General features: G+C 31.8%; 2 long non-coding RNA genes across 3 annotated transcripts; one reads left to right on the forward strand and one right to left on the reverse strand.

Moving 5' to 3' along the window:
* Window positions 1-2,197: 2,197 nt before the first annotated feature.
* LOC134228378 (uncharacterized) lies at window positions 2,198-3,076 on the reverse strand. The gene is made up of 3 exons (XR_009983979.1): window positions 2,938-3,076; window positions 2,399-2,492; window positions 2,198-2,252 (listed from the first exon to the last, which is right to left on the reverse strand). It is a non-coding gene; the product is annotated as an uncharacterized LOC134228378 (long non-coding RNA).
* Window positions 3,077-3,316: 240 nt separating this feature from the next.
* LOC134228377 (uncharacterized) lies at window positions 3,317-7,991 on the forward strand. 2 transcript variants are annotated; one of them, XR_009983978.1, is made up of 6 exons: window positions 3,317-3,448; window positions 3,631-3,736; window positions 3,966-4,165; window positions 4,347-4,452; window positions 4,604-4,731; window positions 5,460-7,991. It is a non-coding gene; the product is annotated as an uncharacterized LOC134228377 (long non-coding RNA). The 2 variants fall into 2 exon arrangements; XR_009983977.1 differs by having other exon boundaries at window positions 3,966-4,093.
* The last annotated feature ends 13,546 nt before the right edge of the window (window positions 7,992-21,537 follow it).

Below are 21,537 nucleotides of genomic sequence, written 5' to 3' on the forward strand. Positions count from 1 at the left end.
TAAAACTGTTAGTACAAGAACAAATTTCAAACTAACATAATAAATGATGTTTTAACATAACTTTGCCATCTAGGTCTATTTTAAAAAATGTGTGAGAGAGAGAGAGCGTGTGTGTGTGTGTGATGGGGGGGGGGGGAGATAGGCATTGACAAATTAATTGGGTTGCATGTATTTTCAATGGGTTTTTTTCCTGACCAAGTACTAAAATCAGTTTGCACATTTTGATAAATTCATCAAAAACGCTTTGTACTAAAAAAAATATTTTATGTCGTTGAGAAAGTAAATTTAAAAAGTTCCAAATTATGGGCAAAATATTTATCAGAATCTAATTAAGTAATTTACTTCATTAATTAAATTCTGTTATTTCACACTGGTAATAAATTAAGTATACAAAATACATATATGAGGCTCATAGATCATATGGTCACCTGAAAATTTTATGCTCAATTTGACGAATACATGTACGGTGATAATTATAGAATTATTTTGACTTTTCCCTTGGAAAGTCCAATATGAAGGAGTGTGTATTTAGAGGCAAACACCTTAGTGTGGGTATTACTGTCTCATGACAGCATCTAGCTTATCAAATGTGAAACTAGGTTTATCCACTGCATGAAAATTCGGCTTTACAAAACAAGTAAAGATAATGTAAACTTATTATTTACAATGCCTTTAATTGGCTTTTCTGAAAAAAGTCAAAGTTGGAAAAGGTAACCTTTACATTAACTTTACATGCACTTAAATATGATGTAATGTCCCACATTGTCTTGACTTTACAAAAAAGTAAAGTTAATATTTACAACCATTAAACACCATATTTAGGATATATTAAATCTGATAATTACAGATCTTAAATTTAATTAAATACCATCTTTAATTACCACAAAAGTTAATAATTTCTGTTTTCCATTCTAGTGAATAAAGCCTTATGCAATTTATAAATAAGATTTTTCTTCCAAGTCGATACTGCGGAAGTCTGGACATCATAATTAATATATACAAAGTAACAAAAAGTTTACTTTAACTTTGTTTATTACTATTTTTTTTTTTTTACAAACATAAGATCAAAAACATCAAGATTCTTGACAGTATATGTTGCCCACATCCTATCCTGCAAATCACATACACATAAATAAGTATCGAAGACAGAGTACATTTCACGAAAATGTTTTTGGTATGTGACATGTTTTATAATAAAACCAACTGTACATTCTTGAATTTAAAGTTGTGAATCAACATAAAACTACTATGTTCCTCTTTCTTGTGGATATTGGTTTCAGTGGAAATCAATAACTGTCAAAATGTATTTGTCACATCTTCCTTTTCAGAGTCCTTTTCTTCCCATGCAGGAATTCTTCTAATGCTTTTCCTAAAAGAAAAAAAATCTATAAGTATATTTTCAGTGCTATGCATAAGTATGAATATTTTCAAAGGCATCTGTTATCAGAATTCACAATACCATGATTAATAAAACTAAAATCAATGCACAACCTAATTAATAAATAAAAAGTTCATACATGACCTTTAACCTTAAAAATAAAAATTGTATTAATTTAATAAGATGAGTGGACCTCTTATTATTGACATATTATATGAAGAATCAAGGGGTTAGGTCATGTATCCCTTATCACAAAAAGCCTAATCCCTAAAATTACAATTAGAGAATTATGTACTTTTTAAGGGTACTTATCACAATCAAAGAATAAATCCCTGATACATAAAGAAATGATAGATTTTCCTGACTACTCAGTAGTCAGTTTACAAAAAGAACAAAATAGTGCTACATATTTAGCTTAGCTGTACATGTGTACAGAATCATACTCAAGTTATGGTTTAGGATATATGTACCTTTTTCCCAAATAGCGTGTTTCTGCTCATGAACTTTTTGCTGATATGGAACAGTAAAAGGACTTTAGGTGAGAGTCCCTCAAATTGAAGATGACAATCATGCTGAAATAGAATTCATAAAGTGATTAACATTTTATATACCTGGACAAATATATAGTCAGTATTTTTATTAAAAATTATGAGTTTAAAGCACACGATCACCAAAGAATGAATTGATTTTGAAAATTCATACACAATGCAATCACAGTTAATAGCTATGAACAGCCAAACACCCTTTCTTTATCAAGAATACTTTTAAATTAAATCTAAACAATACTTGCCATCTATAATATGAAACTTGAGAACCCGCCTGTTCTTCATGGCAGATCTTTTAATTTTCTCATGGTAGGCTGAGTAGCTTGAGCCTATACAAAAGAAAATGAACATTTTATACGAATACATTTGACAATATAATGACTCCCGAGTAAGTTAAGCACTAAATAATGTAAATGTTTGTTCAAGTAACATTTCATGATACTTATTATTTGATTTTTTAAAAATGTGCTTGTACCAAAGAACTTTGGGATCCTCAATCATGTTTTGTCATCTTCCTCGCCCCGTCTTCATGTTTTCCCTTCACAATCTGCATACTGATTTCACTCAACCTGTATTTTAACAAAATGGACACAATTAAAATACAAAATGTTATAAATAAAATAAACTTATTTGTCAATTTCGGAGTTGAAACTCTCAACCTAGGCATAAATACATCTGTAACTAAGTTTTATGACAACTGATTGTGTATATTCTCAGTAATTAGCAAAAACCCGGTTTCAGTTTCAAAGTCCCGGCCCGGCTCGGTTTTAACTACTCATTTTAGTCCCCCTCCAGAATTGTTTTTCTTTGTCTTGTTTAAATTAATATTCCAGAGACATACACCTTTACAGAAAAAAACTGAAACCCATAAACATTTAATCCCCAAATTATCAAAATACTAATCTAACATTCTGGCAGTAAATAACATATACAGCGAAGTTTTGTTTCACTACATTTATGCACAATGTACTGATCTATGCTGAAAGTGAAAACGGTTGGAAATCGTAAACAAACCTGCAGTGCATGCCAATCCGGGAGTTCGAGCAGTTGTCAAGACAAGAATCTCCTTAAATCTAGATGAGGTTTCAAAAAATTACCACAGGTTGCAAACTTCGTCAAAATAGCGATGCAGACCCGCTCCACTTGATTTGAAATGATTGGCTATTCAACCGAATACACAGTGCCATATTTGGGTTACTTATCAGAGTAGATCGTTCGTTTAACATTCGAGAAGAGTTTACATATTATTTGAATGAAGAGGATAACATAATACTGAGCTGAAAATTGTGTGTAAAGTATGTTTTAGTAGTTTACAATACAGACTGTAAATGTGCGGGAGATTTTATAGATATTGAAGCTTGTAAACAAAACCAATAACCGTAGGACTTATTCACGGCAATGTATGGGAACCAGAACAGGGAACCAGTCTAGAAGGCAAAGAAAATTCCGCCAAGTAAACAACAAAGAAAGGGATTTGGGATGTTGTCAGTTGTATGTATACATTATGTGCGACGGTGACTGCAAGGTAATACATGTGTCTTATTTGTCGCAAATAATTCGTTTCATTTTATTATGGAAATTTATCCGTCCCAACACTGGCAGAAATATAATTAATCTGACTTCAAAATTCCTTCCTCTGTTCCCCCAAGTACATGTAACACTCTTCGCTCTCATTTTTAAAAAAAATTCATTGTATATTTTTTGTAGAAAAAAGGAATGTGGAGCTAATGCATGCTGCTAAGGATGGAAAGGTCTTGTGTTTATTGGTTGTGCCTGAGACACCAGTCACAGTTGTACCTTATTTCCATTTTAGGTAATGTCTTTTGAGTTTTTTAAGTAGAGGGAACAATTCATTTTTCATTCAATATAAATGTAAAATTCTAGAGATAATTTTTTTTTCACCATTGCTGGATACTCGCTACATGATTTTTTTCTAAAGAAAAGTATTAAAATTATTTTCTCACATTTTTTAAAGAGGCCGGGTATGGTGAAGAGGTAATTCATTTTTTATTCAAAATTTTATTTTCCATGCATTTGTACAGGGAGTCTATATACATTTGAGGTGAGCGGCAGATTTAATTTTGAAGAAGGGTGACTTTCAGATGTTCTGATGAAGATTGTTGAAAGGGATTATCAGCATAAAACCAATCCATATGAATGTCCAAGTCAGGTGAGGATTGGACTTCAACGTGTAATCAAGAAATGTTTATACATAATGATTATGTGCAATGGTGACTGCAAGGTAATACATATGTCTTATTTGTTGCGAATAATTCGTTTCATTTTATTATGGAAATTTATCCGTCCCAACACTGGCAGAAATATAGTTTATCTGACTTCAAAATTCCTTCCTCTATTCCCCCAAGTACATGTAACACTCTTCGCTCTCATTTTTTAAAATTTTCATTGTATATTTTTTGTAGAAAAAAGGAATGTGGAGGTAATGCATGCTGCTAAGGATGGAAAGGTCGTGTGTTTATTGGTTGTGCCTGAGACACCAGTCACAGTTGTACCTTATTTCCATTTTAGGTAATGTCTTTTGAGTTTTTTTAAGTAGAGGGAACAATGCATTTTTCATTCAATATAAATGTAAAATTCTAGAGATAATTTTTTTCACCATTGCTGGATACTCACTACATGATTTTTTATTCAAAATTTTATTTTCCATGCATTTGTACAGGGAGTCTAGATACATTTGAGGTGAGCGGCAGATTTAATTTTGAAGAAGGGTGACTTTCAGATGTTGTGATGAAGATTGTTGAAAGGGATTATCAGCATAGAACCAATCCATATGAATGTGCAAGTCAGGTGAGGATTGGGCCTAAAAAAATTATGTATGTTTCCTGTAACCCGACCGACCCATTCAAATTATCCCTGGGTGGATTTTTTTTCCCTGACAAATGGCAAAACTTTGTTTGATCAATCAGCTGATTCCATTTATTAAATTAAAACAATAGCTTGTAGTATAATTTGAGACATAAAATATGTCGACCTAGTTTACATTTACCTTAAATATAAAGAGTAATCATTATTGTAACAACAGTTTCCCCCTACAACTTTCTGAAGTTTGTTTTCTGTCGCTAGGCAGCCATTTTGGATGCCATGTTGGGTGTCCACTGTAAATATAACACCTGGTATTTTCAGTCTGGGGATGTTTCACCATTCATAAGCAAAAAAAAAAAAAATCCGACCTGCCGACCCTTGATGTTTTGGGAATGTTACAGGGAACAAACTTATTTTTTTTAAGCCTTGGACTTCAACATGTAATCAAGAAATGTTTATATATTGCATAGCTTAGTGAAAGCACGCCACAAACATTTTAAGTATCTCAGTAAGTTTCATGGATATTACAGATGTATCACTATCATATGTTTGACATTGAGTCGCATCGTCTAAATTTCCATTATGTTTAGTTATGTTTTAAGTTACTTAAGTATGTCTTTAAAAGCTTCTGCTTTAATTTCAATAGAAGTAATGAAAACCTCTTTAAAAATTGTATTGTTTTTCTTTATAATTTTGAAAATGATTATTATTAGGACTTACAACACCTGAGTGCCTAGATGACTGTTGAACTAATTGGTGAACAAGAAAAGATGTCAGAGAGGGGAATCCAATACAGATGTCATGATCAAGAATATACTCTTAACAATGATAATTATGATCAAGAATATGTAAACTTGTAATGATTTAAAATATCTTATCTGTAAATCACTCTTCATTACTTAATTGTTCACACATTATCATCTAAACTTATGCTATAAATCTTATCTGTATATTAATCGCCCCCTCTTATCTAACCCCCCTGCTGATTGTAATGACCTGTGTATTGACTCCTGATCTTAAGGATCTTGTATTGTACTCCTGATCGTCAGGAACGGATCTTGAGTATATATATAGTGCAACAGAATTTTAGAATAAGATAGGAAGATGGAAATATAGAAGACTTAGTAGATAGAACTGTTAGAGATAGATAAAGTTACTCACTTACTTGGACTATTACATAATAATTCTTGGATTTATATGTACATGTGATTGTTTTACTTGAATGTATTTTTTGTGAATTATTTTTTCTGAATGTTTCTATTTATGATGTGCTGTGTAAATAAACTGTAGACTAGAATTTCGGCATCTATTTTCAAGATATGAGGAACAAGGATAAATTAATTTATTCATGCAAACTGACATTATGAAATGTGTTGTAAGACCGCTCGGTGCGGCGCTACAAACTAACTAGGTAATATCTTGGAGATTTATAGATGAACATGCAAGCATTCATGATTTTGAATGTTATTCAGCAAGAGAGTTTTGCACAAATTTAATTTTCAGTACAGTAATTTAAACTGGATGTGTAATTTTCAGTACAGTTATGTAAAATGTATATGTTACTTATTATGATTGTCAATTTCTCTACAGGACATAATTGTAGTTTATTTATACGGTCACTCTTGCAGAACAAAACACACAAAACTTTTTTGTCTCTGTGTGCATCATACACTTGTGAATGTTTTACACCACCATGTTTACATATTTTACATTGATGACATGTAAATCGAGCACACATATCTGGATACATGCAAACATGCATCTACCATAACCTATTACATATTTTCCAAGGTGTGTGAAGTCGAGCACATACATGAAAATGTGTGAAGCTGGACACATACACAAATACACATGCATCTGCCACAACCTATTACATATTTTCCAAGGTGTGTGAAGTCGAGCACATACATGAAAATGTGTGAAGCTGGACACATACACAAATACACATGCATCTGCCACAACCTATTACATATTTTCCAAGGCGTGTGAAGTCGAGCACATACATGAAAATTTGTGAAGCTGGACACATATGCAAACACACTAACATATACCACAGACATAAAAACATAATCTAAACTAAGTCAAGCACAGACAGGCTCACTGGGTGAAGCTGGATTCATACATGATCTCATGCATTTTGCAAACTGCATCCTCACATATATTCTAATAGATTTTTCACCATTTTTTGTGTTTGTGAATATGTAAAATGCATCATTTTGCATTACAAGTTGAAGATGTTATTAGCCTGTATGTAAGTGCAAATTAAATAGCCTTTTATGTAATTTTTTCACATTTTTAATTCAATTTAAACTGCAAAGTTTATTTCATATATGTACATGCACCATAAAGAATAAATAATATTGTACCGGTATTATATTTTAAAGTGAAATGGGACCTCCATTTCATAAGCAGAAATGTGAAATTTATACTTATCATCTGTATTTTTTTTTTATTTTGTCTCACATGTATCTGAATGTGTAAAGGAAAATAAAAGTCAAAGATAGCTCAATATAATGTTTATATTCAAGGTTATAACTGGATATTGTTTGTGCTGTATATATGACTCATCATATGATGAGAAGCCAAAATACAAAATATTTTAGATCATTTTTGTTTGGAAAATGACAATTATCAATGTGCCAATTTTTCCCATTGTTATATTATTAATTAATATATCATTAATATCAATGTACATATGAAAAATCTATGCCATCCAATCCAGAGAGTTGTAGGCAATCCTGGTGCAGATAATATTTTTTCCCGTGTTTCGTAGTAGAGCGGGAACACATTGTATGAGAGGAACGTATATTAATGGTTTTGGTTGTATATGTAGGCGTGGCCAAAGGAAGGCCAATGAGAAATGAGTACTCAGTAAAGTGTTCAAATCATTCTAAGCCAGTGCTCTTCAATACACACACATTTTTTTTCTTTATATATAATATATATATCATATTTGTATAAATATACTGGTAATGGAAATAACAAAACTGTTGAAATGTACCCGGTATTTTAATTTGGATTTTTTCATACATGCAAATATTATAGGGTATTCGTGCATTTTTAACTATTGCACTGAATGCACGTCCGGCATTCTCCCTTGAGACATTATTTACATAGCGACGGACACAGGTTTTCCATAGTTAACCATCTATGGTTTTTGCCTGGGCGGTTTTTAATGTCTGTGATAGGGGTATAATTTATTAGAGGTAAAATATTTTACAAATGCATTCCGGTGCTTTATTGTTTCACATTCAATGTAATGTATGTTAGATATGTATCAAAATAAACGCCAGCTGCTCCAACTGAGCTAACCTGGCTTACAACATAGTTGTTGTATTATTTGAGGTGTAGTCTGTCAAATAATGATGAGTTGAGTGTTTGATTCTGTAGATGACCATTTCTAATACTAATTTCAACTGGAAATGGATACAAGATAATAACAAAAAATATCTTTGACATTTGTCTTAAAATTCTGGGTACTGACTAGATTACATTCTTTAAACTAACTGTGAAAATCCAAAGTATAAGTGTATTAAACAATAGTCAGCATTTAAATAAGACTTTTATAAAATATGTATATTTAATGAACTTTAATATGGAATTAAAGGTGAAAGGTTATATTTAATTATCTTTTCCTGTAAGTAAAGGTTACCTTTTCACCTTTACTTTTTGTAAAGTTAATACAAAGATGACCTTGCTTTTTGGAGCACCTTTAATGAAATTTACTTTGCAAGTAAAGTTTTGTAAAGGTGTTTTTTCAAGCAGTGATCTCATTTTTGTGAATTTGGCGTGCCATACTTATCATTTAAATAATTTACAAACTGTTTTTAAAGCATAAAATAACATATACAATGTTATATTGTAGAAATCAAGGTAAAAACACTGTTTGGTATTCGAAATTTAAAAATATTTATTGTAATATAAATCTGTAGTTTCAAATTTAAATAGGACAACAGCCACTTGTAAGTAGGTTTCCTGGAAGTACATTGTTTCACCCCATTACGAATATGTATATTTATCGCATGATTTATTATAAAAGCAGTCACTTCCCCCTTTTTTAAAAAAAAAAAATAAATAAAGATTTGCCGTTTTAACAGGTTATAGAAGTTATTTTCAGGACAGATAAACGTAAATAATTATAAGCATCAAATACACAATACATACTTAAGAATGTGCTATCAAACCGAGCAGAATTTCATGCAGCAATGTCTTCTTTTTACATTTAAAAAGGTTCATCAAAGAGCTCTTCAAATATAGCATAATTTAAGTTTATGCATGTTTATTATTTTCATTATTACAAAGATATTTATTCAATATTTGATTATTTTTAATAAGCTTTATTGAATTTATGAAAAAGAAAGCCGTACTACGCTGTGGAAAAAATTCAATTAAAAGTTGTCTTTGCCAACAATCCAAGAGAAGTTCTGCTTCTCTAAACTATTCCCCACGAATTATGTTTTTCTGCCTCACGCATATAATCTATTTTGTAGATTGTATACCTTTAAATCATAAGGACTAATAAGTTTACATTATCTGTATTATCAATTTATCAATCACTCTCCGTGAACAACGCGGGTTTACCCCAACAAAAAATACTATAGTTAACTTTAGCTTACTCTATTTTTATAGTAAACTATAGCAAACTATAGTGAATCAAAGTGTCAAAGTTATCATTGTAATGAATCAAAGTTTTCAAAGTCTTCACTAAAGTGTCAAAGTTATCACTATAGTTAATCAAGGTTTTCAAAGTTATCACCATAGTAAACCAAAGGTTTTTTCATGATAAATCAAAGTTTTCATAATGATCACCACGATAAATTAAAGTGTCTAAGTTTTCACTTTAGTAAATCAAAGTGTCAAAGTGTTCACTATAGTAAATCAAAGTTTTCATAGTGCCATTTGAAGTGTTCACTATAGTTAACTACAGTAAACTATAGTATTTTTTACTAGGGTATATTATCAAAGTAAGCCGTCGACTGTGAAAATTAGTGCTTCTCGCAAACCTTCAATAGTTTTTTGCTATTTTTATGCACCCAACATGCAAGATGATTATGTCAATATGCAAGATACATGTGATTATGTTTACATGCAAGTTACACATCTTTTAAGAGAATCTGAATTTAATATGGATAAGTATGGTGACATATTTCATGTTTCATGCAAGATAAATTAAGTGAATATACAAGAAAAGTGCGTCGACATGCAAGATATTCGTGTCTATATGCAAACTGATTATGTTGAAATGCAAATCATTTGGTTTTTATGTAGACAATTTTTAATCTTACGGCACAATATGACACCATACATGTACATACAAAATGCAACTTAATTACCTTGACATGCGACTTATTTTAAAATATCATAGTACGATATAATTCTGTCTATCTGTAGACATGCAACTTATGTCAACATGCAAGATACAAGTAATTTTGTAGATATGCGACTTATTTACGTCGACATACGTAATAATTAATTTGAAGTAAATTAACTTGCTTGTTGACATAAATAAGTCGATGTAAACAGAATTTTGTCGTATGTTGCATACTGTTATTTATAAGTAAATATACCTATATTAAAATCAGATTCTCTATAAAGAAAAATCTTGGTTACTTTCATAATAGCATAATTTTTCTTCATGTTGAAATACTTTTCTTGCACGTTGACATAATTTATCATGCATGTACAATGTTGGAGGCGAAAATATCCACCAGTAATAGAGAAATTAAGAGTAAGTTAGTAAGTGCAATGCCATATTTTATACCTCAAAAAGTGATTTAAACTTTTCAGTACATAATTTCTGACAGACTACTACAGAAATGAGGCATGCTGAAAACGTTTGATCTTATTTGTTTCAAACACATCGCAGTGACAATAAGATATCAAATAAGATAAAAATAAACACATTTTTTTCACATGACAAAAGTATTTTTGTGTGTCATTTAATTATTTTAGCAGATGTTTGTTTTATCTTGGTCTACATTTTCTAATTAACACCTTCTTGGTTTTGACCCACTCCGTCTCCCTTTGCATTCACAACGATATGCCTTCTTTGATCGTAAACACTTTGAATTTCTCGATATACAATTTCCGGTATTGTAGCCAAGACATCTACAACGATCCGGACAAGTCTGCCATACATTTCCAGTGAGTTTGTGACTCCATCGTGAACACCTGCTCCAAGTAGCCCAACAGTTCCCAATTACCTTTCTAATTTTATTTATCTGATCACGGATATCACCTATGAACCATCCCTCACTTTGCGGACAATTCAACAAAAGCATCAGAACAATCATAAGTGCTGAACCTAACATAACCTTTCCGGAAGTAGTCATTTTGGAATATTTTCCTGAAACAAAGAAAAAAATTAAAAATGTAACTGAAAAATGTATTTTTAAACAAATCCAGGCACGTAGCAACAGGGGGGCTGCCCCCATTACTTGTGCTATTGAAAATTTACATTCAAAGGCTGCCCCCCCCCCCCCCCCCCCCCCCCGATATAGTATTGTATGCCAAAATTTGGTACTGAAAGAAAATTGGCCTCTACCCCCACCACCCCCAACGAAATAGGATTTTCGAGTTTGAGCAATGTTCCTTTTTTATGTTTTGCTTGTCAACTTTTTCAGGTAAGTAAATAAAAATTCTCTGGCTCCCCCCCCCCACTTTAAAAAACGATGCTACGTCACTGAAATCCGTTTACATATCAAGTATTTTGAAAAAAAAAAAAGATGTCTTAATTAGCGAAAAATTTCAGTGGTTAGATGAAATTGATTTACTTCTAAAAATTTTGAAATAATGTAAGTAAAATATGAAATATGGAAATAACGAACAGTATTCAGTCTCTAAAAGTCCATTCAAATAATATAAATCAGAAACAGAGCAAACACATAAGTATGGGAAATTGATGATTGAAAAGTTACCATAAAGCTTTGTTGTAAGATCCCCATTAACGTTTTTCCACGCTGAAATATCCAAATATGAAACAGATTTTACAGATATGTCGTATCTGTATTCAAGCTCATTGAGATATATCGTGTCAACATAAAACGTTTTTCTATCTGCCTGACTGTTGTTTGTTACTTTCAGCATTTCGACTACCTTGACAATTTTACCTAAAGTTGCATAAAGCATTCATTTGTTGGTTGTTTATTTCTTCAAAGGGAGATACTCAAAAGGATTTAGTAATAAAACATATCAAGAACTATTAAAGGGGCCTAAACACAGATTTGAAGTTAATATTTTCTTAAAGTTTCTGTATCATGATTTATATGTTGCTAAAGCATTTTACACGGAAATATAATTTTTAAAAAAATATTTTATCTGGAAATTACTGAAACTACGAATTAATAATAATTATTATTGTTTACCAAAACAATATACCTTTCATCGAGTGTGTTCAATTTGTTAAGCAGGTTGAAGTATATGGGGCATTTGTTTTCTTAAAGTAACTATTTTATAATAGATATCCTATGCTTAATAACTTTTGTACTTAAGATGCAATTATTGATGCACACTACCACAGTTGCTTTTGATGCAAGATTCGACCTACATTTTCCAGATAAGTGAACGTGTTAGAATTTTTTTGAGTAGATCCATGACCAAGAAACTATAAGGCCTACCTGAGTCAACTTGTTTTGATGATGCATCAATGGATGCACCTACCAATGTTGCTTGAGATGCTGGATTTGACCAACATTTTCCAGATGAATGGCCAGCTTAAATCTTTTGGTCCGTCACCGAAAAACTAAAAGGCCTATCTAAATCAAACTTGCATGAATGATGCATCAAGGAATGAACATTCTCAAATAAGCTTCAGACATTGGATGATGGAACACTTTCAAAATATTTAGATAAGCCCATTTCCAGTAAATGCCGTCGTTTCAGTCCAAAATTGCATAATGGTTGGATCAAGAAATGTATGGAGTACTGCTTTCCATAAAGACAACACTCGTTAAAGTGAGCTTTTTAATCTCTAATAACCTTTTTTTTCACGGAAAAAAACTTTTAACAGGCACATAAGTGTTAACGGGATAGGCAACGTCTTGTCATTCAAAAACGCCACACACAAAACATTTTTCAAACGATGGTTATTGCAAGCAAACTATATATGAAAACAAATTATTCTAATTCGTGAGAGTCAATGTTCGTGGACATGCAAAATTCTACAAAATGTTCGCAGAGTGTATTTTTGGGATTACTCGTTTATACGATATATTCAATAAATCAATATGTCACACATCTAAAAGGGCGTAATCTGAATATCGAGCATGATATCAAAAATACCAAAACATTAGAGGGAAGCATATTGATCTAAAATTATGATATTGCAAAGTATCGGGAAAATTATTACATACCATGAAGTAACTGATGATATAATCAGTGATGTCATAATTTCAGCTGCTCCAAAAATAGAGTAAAATTTGCAGCAAAAACTTATTGTTGTAAACATTTATTATGAGAACGATATCCTAAATATTGTACAGAGTGTGATGATGAAAAATATCCAGACCAGAAATTGCTGTACATGTCTAGTTTTCATATTATCAAGAATGAGTAGAGAGTTTGAAGTAAATCATAATGTAAAGATGTAAGATGAAAGACAGTTAAATCCTGCGCCTCCCCCCTTAAAAATATCAAGAAGAGATGAGAACAAAATGAAAGTGAAATTATTCATTGAGAAAACCTCATGAAAGTTAGATCTGAGTTTAGGGAAATGGATTGTAACAATGCCGGTAAGTGTATGCACTGAAAGAAAAACCTAGCGAATTTAACTAGTGTGTTTCGTAAAGCGTTGGTCGTGATTAGTAAACTTTCAGTTTACTGGTTAAGATAGTGAGTTGTGGAGCGGGGGTCGTATAGATACTTAGATACCTAGTGAAAGTTACTCATCAATTCTAAATTTATTAATCTTATCTAGTAAATATACCAATATCTGGTAAAACTACTATTAAGGTAGTGATTGTATGGACAGTGAATCTACTAGTTTTCTTCGTGACATTAACTAGTTATTTTTTTACAGTGTGTAGAAATCTTATATTTGTGTTAAGTGTGTCCGCGTACAAGATTTCAGCATTTAAAGCCAATTGACGTTCAGATTCCGTTAAAGTTTGCAAGAACTACTGAAAGGAAGAGCGAAAGAAGTAGACACTAATTAACACATATCGGTAGTTTTGAAACGACACATTTATTTAAATGCAACTTTAAAAAAAAGATATGCACTTTGGGGTTCTAAAAAGCCAGATATAAAACAAGAAAAATCTCAAGTATCCTGTGAAGCTTACAAAACAGTGGTCAGAAATTTATAAGCATAACTCTCTTAAGTTCTTTCAAGGACAATGTTGGGAAAACACTTGGAGAATAACATTGTGGAATTCGTTGCCATAGTAACTTAAATGGAGAGTGTTGCATACTTCTGGCTCAATAAAAATAATTTTGAATATATGCTGATTAAAATGATATATAAAATGAATATGTAGCTTTTGTTATCTTTCTTCTATCTGTCTTTAGATGTGTGACATATATTGTGAAACACTCTGTACTAGGCTTCAATATCTAGACTTGAATATCCCTCCAGAATTTCTTTTTCTCAATAAAAAATATCTCCCCGAAAGCTGGATAATTATTTAAAATTTGGAAGTAAGTATATTCAAACATTTTGTTTTTTGTTATGTATCAAAATGTACAGTATTCTGAATATTTAAAAAAAAAAACTAGTACACTTTTGTTCACATGCGTTTAAAATGGAATTAGTTTATTGTCTACGGATTATCCCGTTTATCCGATCAAACAAGAATCACAAGTTTGATATGACGGTAGATTTTTTTCTTTCTCCAAAGCACCTGATCCAACCTCTGTTCTCAAGGGCCCTTTTTTGCCTTGCTTTTTATTTGAATTGATTAAGTAAACTTTTGAGTATGTAAGTCTTCGTGATTTTCATATTTCGTCTTGAAAAAAAGTATTTACTGGAATTTGTTAAATCATATGTAAACTTATAGTTATTTTATTTTACAGTCAATTTGAAAACAAATGATATCCTTCAGAATGGACAAAAACTTTATAAGCATATTTTAGTTATTTGAAAACAGATATATCGTCACTTTCATTTAAGTTTTATTCAGTACTAGTAATCAATGTCAACAAATATTTATCTTCTTTGTCACATTAATTTAACTAATATTTGAGAAAAATGAATTTCTTACAGTACCGACCAGACCCAACCTGACACCAAAGCAGTTCCAGAAAGCAGTCCCTGCTTTGGGACCGCTCTGGGACTGCTGTGGGACTGCTCTGGGACCGCTGTGGGACTGCCCTGGGACCGCACTGGGACTGCTCTGAAAAGCAGTCCCAGCTGCCCCTGGGACTGCTTTCTGGGACTGCTTTGTTCACTCATGTGTGAAAAAGGTTCTGAGTGAAAGGATAGCTCCGCCCCCTTGTGTATTCTGACGCTCCCTGTTGTTTTGTTTACTTGCAGCAGAGATGAGTTTAAACTGTTTAATAAGCAAGGATTTCTTATATTCTTTTAATAAGTAGAGATTATTATAGTTAATTAATATTTTCAGGGACTGTATACTTACACAAATTAATGTGTAGTTTAGAATGAATTAAAAAAAATAAAGTTGTTAAATAAGGAAGTCATGAGAAAATTTTTATCCCTAAAAATAAACTACAGAATTTGTGAGAAAAAGAGCTATATGTGGGCCTTTTTTAATTATTTAATGTAAAATTATATATGTACTCAAATTTTGCTTTGGTACTATTTAAAAATAATCATTATAGTTAGATATAAGATTTTTTGATTGAAAAAGCTACACGTTTTACAAGGACCACGCTAAAAAAAAGGAGTATTCCATATAACCCTCAAATAAAACCCAACAATTTAATAAATGACCATGTAATAAAATTATGCTACCATTCTTCCGTAACATAAACAATGTGAAATAATCATTGGGGAATTAATTAATGAATTACCGGTAGCTTTTAGTTTATAAACAAGTTATTAAAAGAGTATATTTATTTTAAAAAAAACCATTTGAAAGTACCGGGAATTGTGATTTATTTCTTTTTTGTTTTGCTAGTGTTTACCTGGCCGATTAATGTTTAAAAGATGTTTAAAAGAAACCCATGGTTTCAATCGCCTTTGGGCAGAAAATCAATGTATGTTATTTGGGTATTTGTATCAGCGTTACACATCATTGAACATGCTGGTAAACATTGACCCTAATTTCAATTTATGTAATGCGAAAAAATGTAATAAATGAAATGTGTATAAATTTCTTTCTTGATTAATTAATTTTGAACATAATCTGAGGCTTCCATTCTGGTGATTTACAGATATACACTCTAACATTTACAAATAAAACACTTAAAACTGAGATTTATAGAACTAGAGAAATTTAAAACGATAATTAAATTGACATGTCAGTAAAAATAATCATGACTGACAAATAATACTTGGCAAAATAAAAAAAGAATTTTTTAAAAGCCCCAATACTTAAGAAAATTCCTTTAGAGTATCCCGATAGTATGGAAATTGGCCATATAATGATAATATCTATTTAAAGCTTATTCTGGTGGAAAATAATTAATTCACGTTTAATTTTCTGTATAGAAAATAAATATGGGAACCAGTATCAATCACAGAAGAATTATTAATATACCCAATAATTGTGAATAAATATTCATGTTTAGTGTAATTCATATAATCATGTACATGTAGGTGTGAAAGCCTTCTTCCACCAATAAATACATGTATCATAATTTCAATTTCTATGCCATACTGTTCATAAATGACCTTTGCGTACATGTAAGGATTCCTGGCATACTGCCCAGAATCAATTTCTACTGCCTTTTATAGTTCCATTGTTTATTGGAAATCTCATTTCCGAGTTAGCTCCGCCCATTAAATTAATAAACCCCGCCCACTGGGACTGCTGGGACTGCTCTGGGACCGCTGTGGGACTGCTTTAGCAGTCCCAGAAAGCAGTCCCCGGGACTGCTTTGTGTCAGGTTGAGTCTGGTCGGTACTGTACTGTCTGATTTTGTTTGCCAGGAACTTCATCTTTTAAAAAATCACTTGTTTTCCTTTTAGTACAGATATGTAATCATGTGCTTTTTTACTAAGGATCTTTCTACTATTGATAAACACGAATATCTCTAATAAAATTTACTTTTATTAAATATACAAATCTTTAACTATATTTTGGTGTAGCTAAAGGTCGCCTGTGTCACGCAGTGGTTAGAACGTCTGTTCTGGAGTCGCGGAGTAAGGGGATGACCTTACGTTGCGGATTCGAATCCACTGCGGGACGTTAAGAGCGGTCCTTCGGTTGAGATCGTATAAACCGAGGTCCCGTATCGCAATTGGTGTTCGGACGAAAAAGATCCCTCACTGCCCAATGGCTCTGAGTGCCGAGTAAAATTATAAATTTGCCGACCTCCACTGGCAAATGGTGACGTCTCCAAATGAATGAACTGGTATTTTTTGAGATTTAGAGACTGAATATTTCTCAATTTTCTAAATTGCATGTTAAAAATATGTTGTTGTGCATGTAATATTTCACCTTCACTTTTAAAAACTCTTAAAGGATTTGAAAAAAGAAATTGATTAGAAATTTTGAAAATAAATTTTTAAAAATATATTACCACAGTGACATCTTTTTTAGTCCTTACCTTGTGTCGGTCCTATAACAGAGTTTTAGACCCCGAAAAAAGATGAAACTATAAAGTGGTATTCGTATTTATATCTGTTAGAATGTCCTAATGAAATTATTTTGGAAAAAATTTTTCTACGCACATATATGCTAAATGAAGAAGATTGATTTCGTAGAAAAGTGCGTTCAAGAAAATATAACAAATGTAGAAATATTTTTGTTGGGCGGAAATAAGACACTGCAGTAAATCTATTGACAAGAAGAATTAGATGAGTGATTGCTCTGTATAAGAATAGATAAACTTCAAGTCTTAAAGTCATAAAATATTTCATAGGTCAAAATACTCAAGAGCAATCTCATAAGAAAAATTCAAAAAAATTAAAGGTCAAGTACTGTTTCCTTGAACCTTACGGGTGAAGATGTCAATAAATTATTTATATATTTAACTTTGGTTTGTTTTGAGTAATAATAAGATACAACGCTGTACCTCCAAGAAAGTTTAATTGTGTACAAAATACGTGCTGAATTTCTTATCAGCATTTTTTATGTATTATTTTTGATAGTAAGATTTATTAAGGCACCAGTTTCTTAATGAGTAAGGAGTGAAGAACACAGGGCATGTCACTTTCCTGAAATGTTGAATCATGTTAAGAAATTTAATTCGTATCCTTTCAGTACACATCCAAATCATATGTTTTATCATACTGTTACCTACAGGACAGATGCAGAACTGTAACTCTCCGAAAAATATATTGACAGACCGGATAGCTACAGTGCATCCCATTGTAAAAACTATATATATTTATTGCGCACAAAAAGTTGCGCTTAGTTCTTAATTAATTCTTCCAAATTCTTACCTCAATTGCAAAAAGACAGATTTAAAAAAATCCTTACTCCTCTATCATGTAATCTCGTAGCTGACAATTGCACGGTACGCGTTGGACCGAATTATCTTGCAAACCAAAATGGCAGTATAAATAGACGAAATTTTCGATGATCTTAATTTCAGGGCCAGGAGGCCTATTAAAAACAATTATAAGGAATGTTTTGTTGTGGAAACAGTCAAAGAATATGTTCTATACGAAGAACACACGGTTAGTAATATTTTGAGATGACAGTTTCAAAACATGAAGAAATAAATCATGAAACAGCACACTTTTTTGTGCGCAATAGAGATATAGTTTTTCAACTGGTGGCACTGTAGCTCTCCGGTCTGGCAATATATATTTTTTAGGAGCGCTACGGTTCTGCAGCTACCCAAAGGAGTAATTTTATTTTATGGAGCCATCAATTACTTGATTGTTAAATAAAACATCAAATTTGATCGACATAATTTTTATTCAAACACTTCGAAAGGATCCGAATATTGATAATTGACATTGAAATTTTATTATATGTATGATTATCATTGATGTCTGAACTACACCCTGCAAAAGTTTTCACTTCAGTGTCCTGCATCTCTTATTAGTATCTAAAACGTGTTTGTAGAATTGAAAATCACTTCTTAGATAACTTCAGAATTATTTCGACATATTTTCTTTCCCTATATTTCTGTACATTTATGATTGCAGTTATAAAGTTACTCATAGATCTTTTGATCTTGAATACTGTTCGTTATCTACATATTTTTCATAAGGACTTCTAGGTGAGATAGTTGTACTAAATCTCTAATTCTAACTGTCATAACAATCAAATAATCAAACTTCCCATCGTTTGCTATGCATGAAAAATAAATCTGACACAGGCTTGAAGAAAACGATTTATAGACTATACCTTATCTTGCTATTTTAATAAATATTTTAAAGGCGGATCAATTAAAGTTGATTAATTATGTTGGATGGGATGAGACATTGCATTGCACTAACTAAGATTATGACCAAAATGGAAACTAGTGTCACTGTAAGTACTGAGCTCACAAAATAATACCCCAAGCCCCCCCCCCCCCCCATATGATTTTAATGGCAAAGTCCGGGAGACATGAAAAAAGTGTCAGATCAAAAAGTAAAATAAGTGATGTACAGTGGCACTATGTAATAAAGAATCTATGAAAGTGTTAGATTTTATTTTGTGGTATGAGTTTTTTAGATTTCAGATTTTCTTTAAACCAAGAGACATACATCTCATAGGTGCAAATAAGAGAAGATGAGAAAGTTTCTCATAAGAGATGGGTTCCCCTCAATATTACAGAAAGAGTGACAGTGTACATGTTTTGTTCCAAAATATGTGTGCGATCACAAAAAACATAGGTCTATTTTAGAACCAAAACTGTAATTCAAATCATCATTCTTTTTTTTCATTTTCATTCTTTATAATTAAATTATGAATTTGTGTTTTGTTCTAAATTAACACGTCCCTGCTTGGTCATTTGAATTTGCCGAAATTGGTTGTAGTTTCATTTTATTTAAAATATTTTTCAATGTTTAGACTTTTTCAAATTATGTTCAGATAACACCGAACTTTTTTTACCACGAAGTCAAAATACCCTCGAACTTTTTTCCTCAATCCTCGAAAATCACCCAACGAAAATATGTCTTAATTCTAATGTTATGGGTCAGAATAACCCTAAATGCCAGCAAAGATCAATCACACAATTTAAACTTAACAATAATTTATTAACATTAATATATACAAATCATAAAGTACAAACTTAGCAAGAATCTAAAAATACATACATCAGAGTGTCCGTTGCTGCACACAATGTCCAGTGTAATTATATCCCAGTCTCTTTATACACCTGTACATCAATGTTCCTTATACGACAAATTATTATTTATGCATTGAATTGACAGGGTATTTATACAGAGTACTATAAATCTAGAAAATTCTAGAAGTTGTAAGTACATGATATTACTGGAAAGTTCTGGACATACACAAAGTTCAAGAATGTTCTAGAAAAAATGACCGAACATGTTGACCACTCTGGAATGTTCAAGAAACTTAATGTTACTAATAATATACATGATGAAACAATACAAATACAACACACCTCACAACACCTCCCCCCTTAAAAAGTTTGAATGTCAATGAAAATTTATATTGTTAAAATAAAATATATGTACATTAATACAAATCTAATTTGTTCATGATACTCTTGACAAGGCATCTGCAATAACATTGTCTTTGCCTTTGATATGCTTAATTGTTATGTTGTATTCTTGTAACAACAAACTCCATCTAGTCAGTCTTTGATTTTTGTTTGACAATTTATGCAAAAATGTCAGGGGGTTGTGATCAGTATATACAAGAATTGGATGCAATGTAACATTCAGATAAACATCAAAATGCTGTAAGGCTAACAACAAAGCAAGACATTCCTTTTCAATGGTGGAATACTTTTGTTGACATTTTGTAAGTTTCTTTGAAAAATAAGAAAAAACTCTATCTACCTTATCACTATGTTCTTGAAACAAAGCTGCCCCGATTCCAACATCACTAGCATCAACAGTTAACTTAAATTGCTTAGAAAAATCTGGAGTCGACAGAACTGGATTGCTCATAAGGACAGATTTGATTTTTTGAAAGGATTTTTCACAGTCCTTTGTCCATTCAAAGTTAACCCTCTTTTGTAAAAGATTTGTAAGTGGACTAACTACTGAGGAAAAATTTGGACAAAATTTTCCGTAAAATCCAGCCATGCCCAAAAACCTCATTAACTCTTTCTTGTTTGTAGGAATCGGGAACTTTGCAATAGCTTCCACTTTAGCCATAATGGGTGTAACATAACCTTGACCTACTTTATGGCCTAAATACTCTACATAAGCATGACAAAATTCGCTCTTCGCAAGGTTCGCAGTTAAGTTTGCTTTAGCTAAAATGTCAAATAAAGCACGCATGATCCGGAGATGTTCGTCCCATGTGTCACTGTATATGATGACATCATCAATGTAGGCCTCGCATCCCTCAAGGTCTTGGAGAAGGGAGTGAATCATCCTTTGGAATGTAGCTGGTGCGTTTTTCATGCCAAAAGGCATTACTTTATACTGGTAAAGTCCATCTGGTGTAGCAAAAGCAGATATTTCTTTTGCTCTTTCTGTTAATGGCACTTGCCAGTAGCCTTTCAACAGGTCAAATTTACTGACAAATTTCGCGTTTCCAATATTGTCAATACAGTCATCGATTCTAGGTATTGGATATGAATCAGTTT

Source organism: Saccostrea cucullata, unplaced genomic scaffold (assembly GCF_032062105.1).
Source record: "Saccostrea cucullata isolate Sc308-1 unplaced genomic scaffold, CSIRO_AGI_Scuc_v1 ctg5209, whole genome shotgun sequence".
Lineage (NCBI taxonomy): Eukaryota > Metazoa > Mollusca > Bivalvia > Ostreida > Ostreidae > Saccostrea > Saccostrea cuccullata.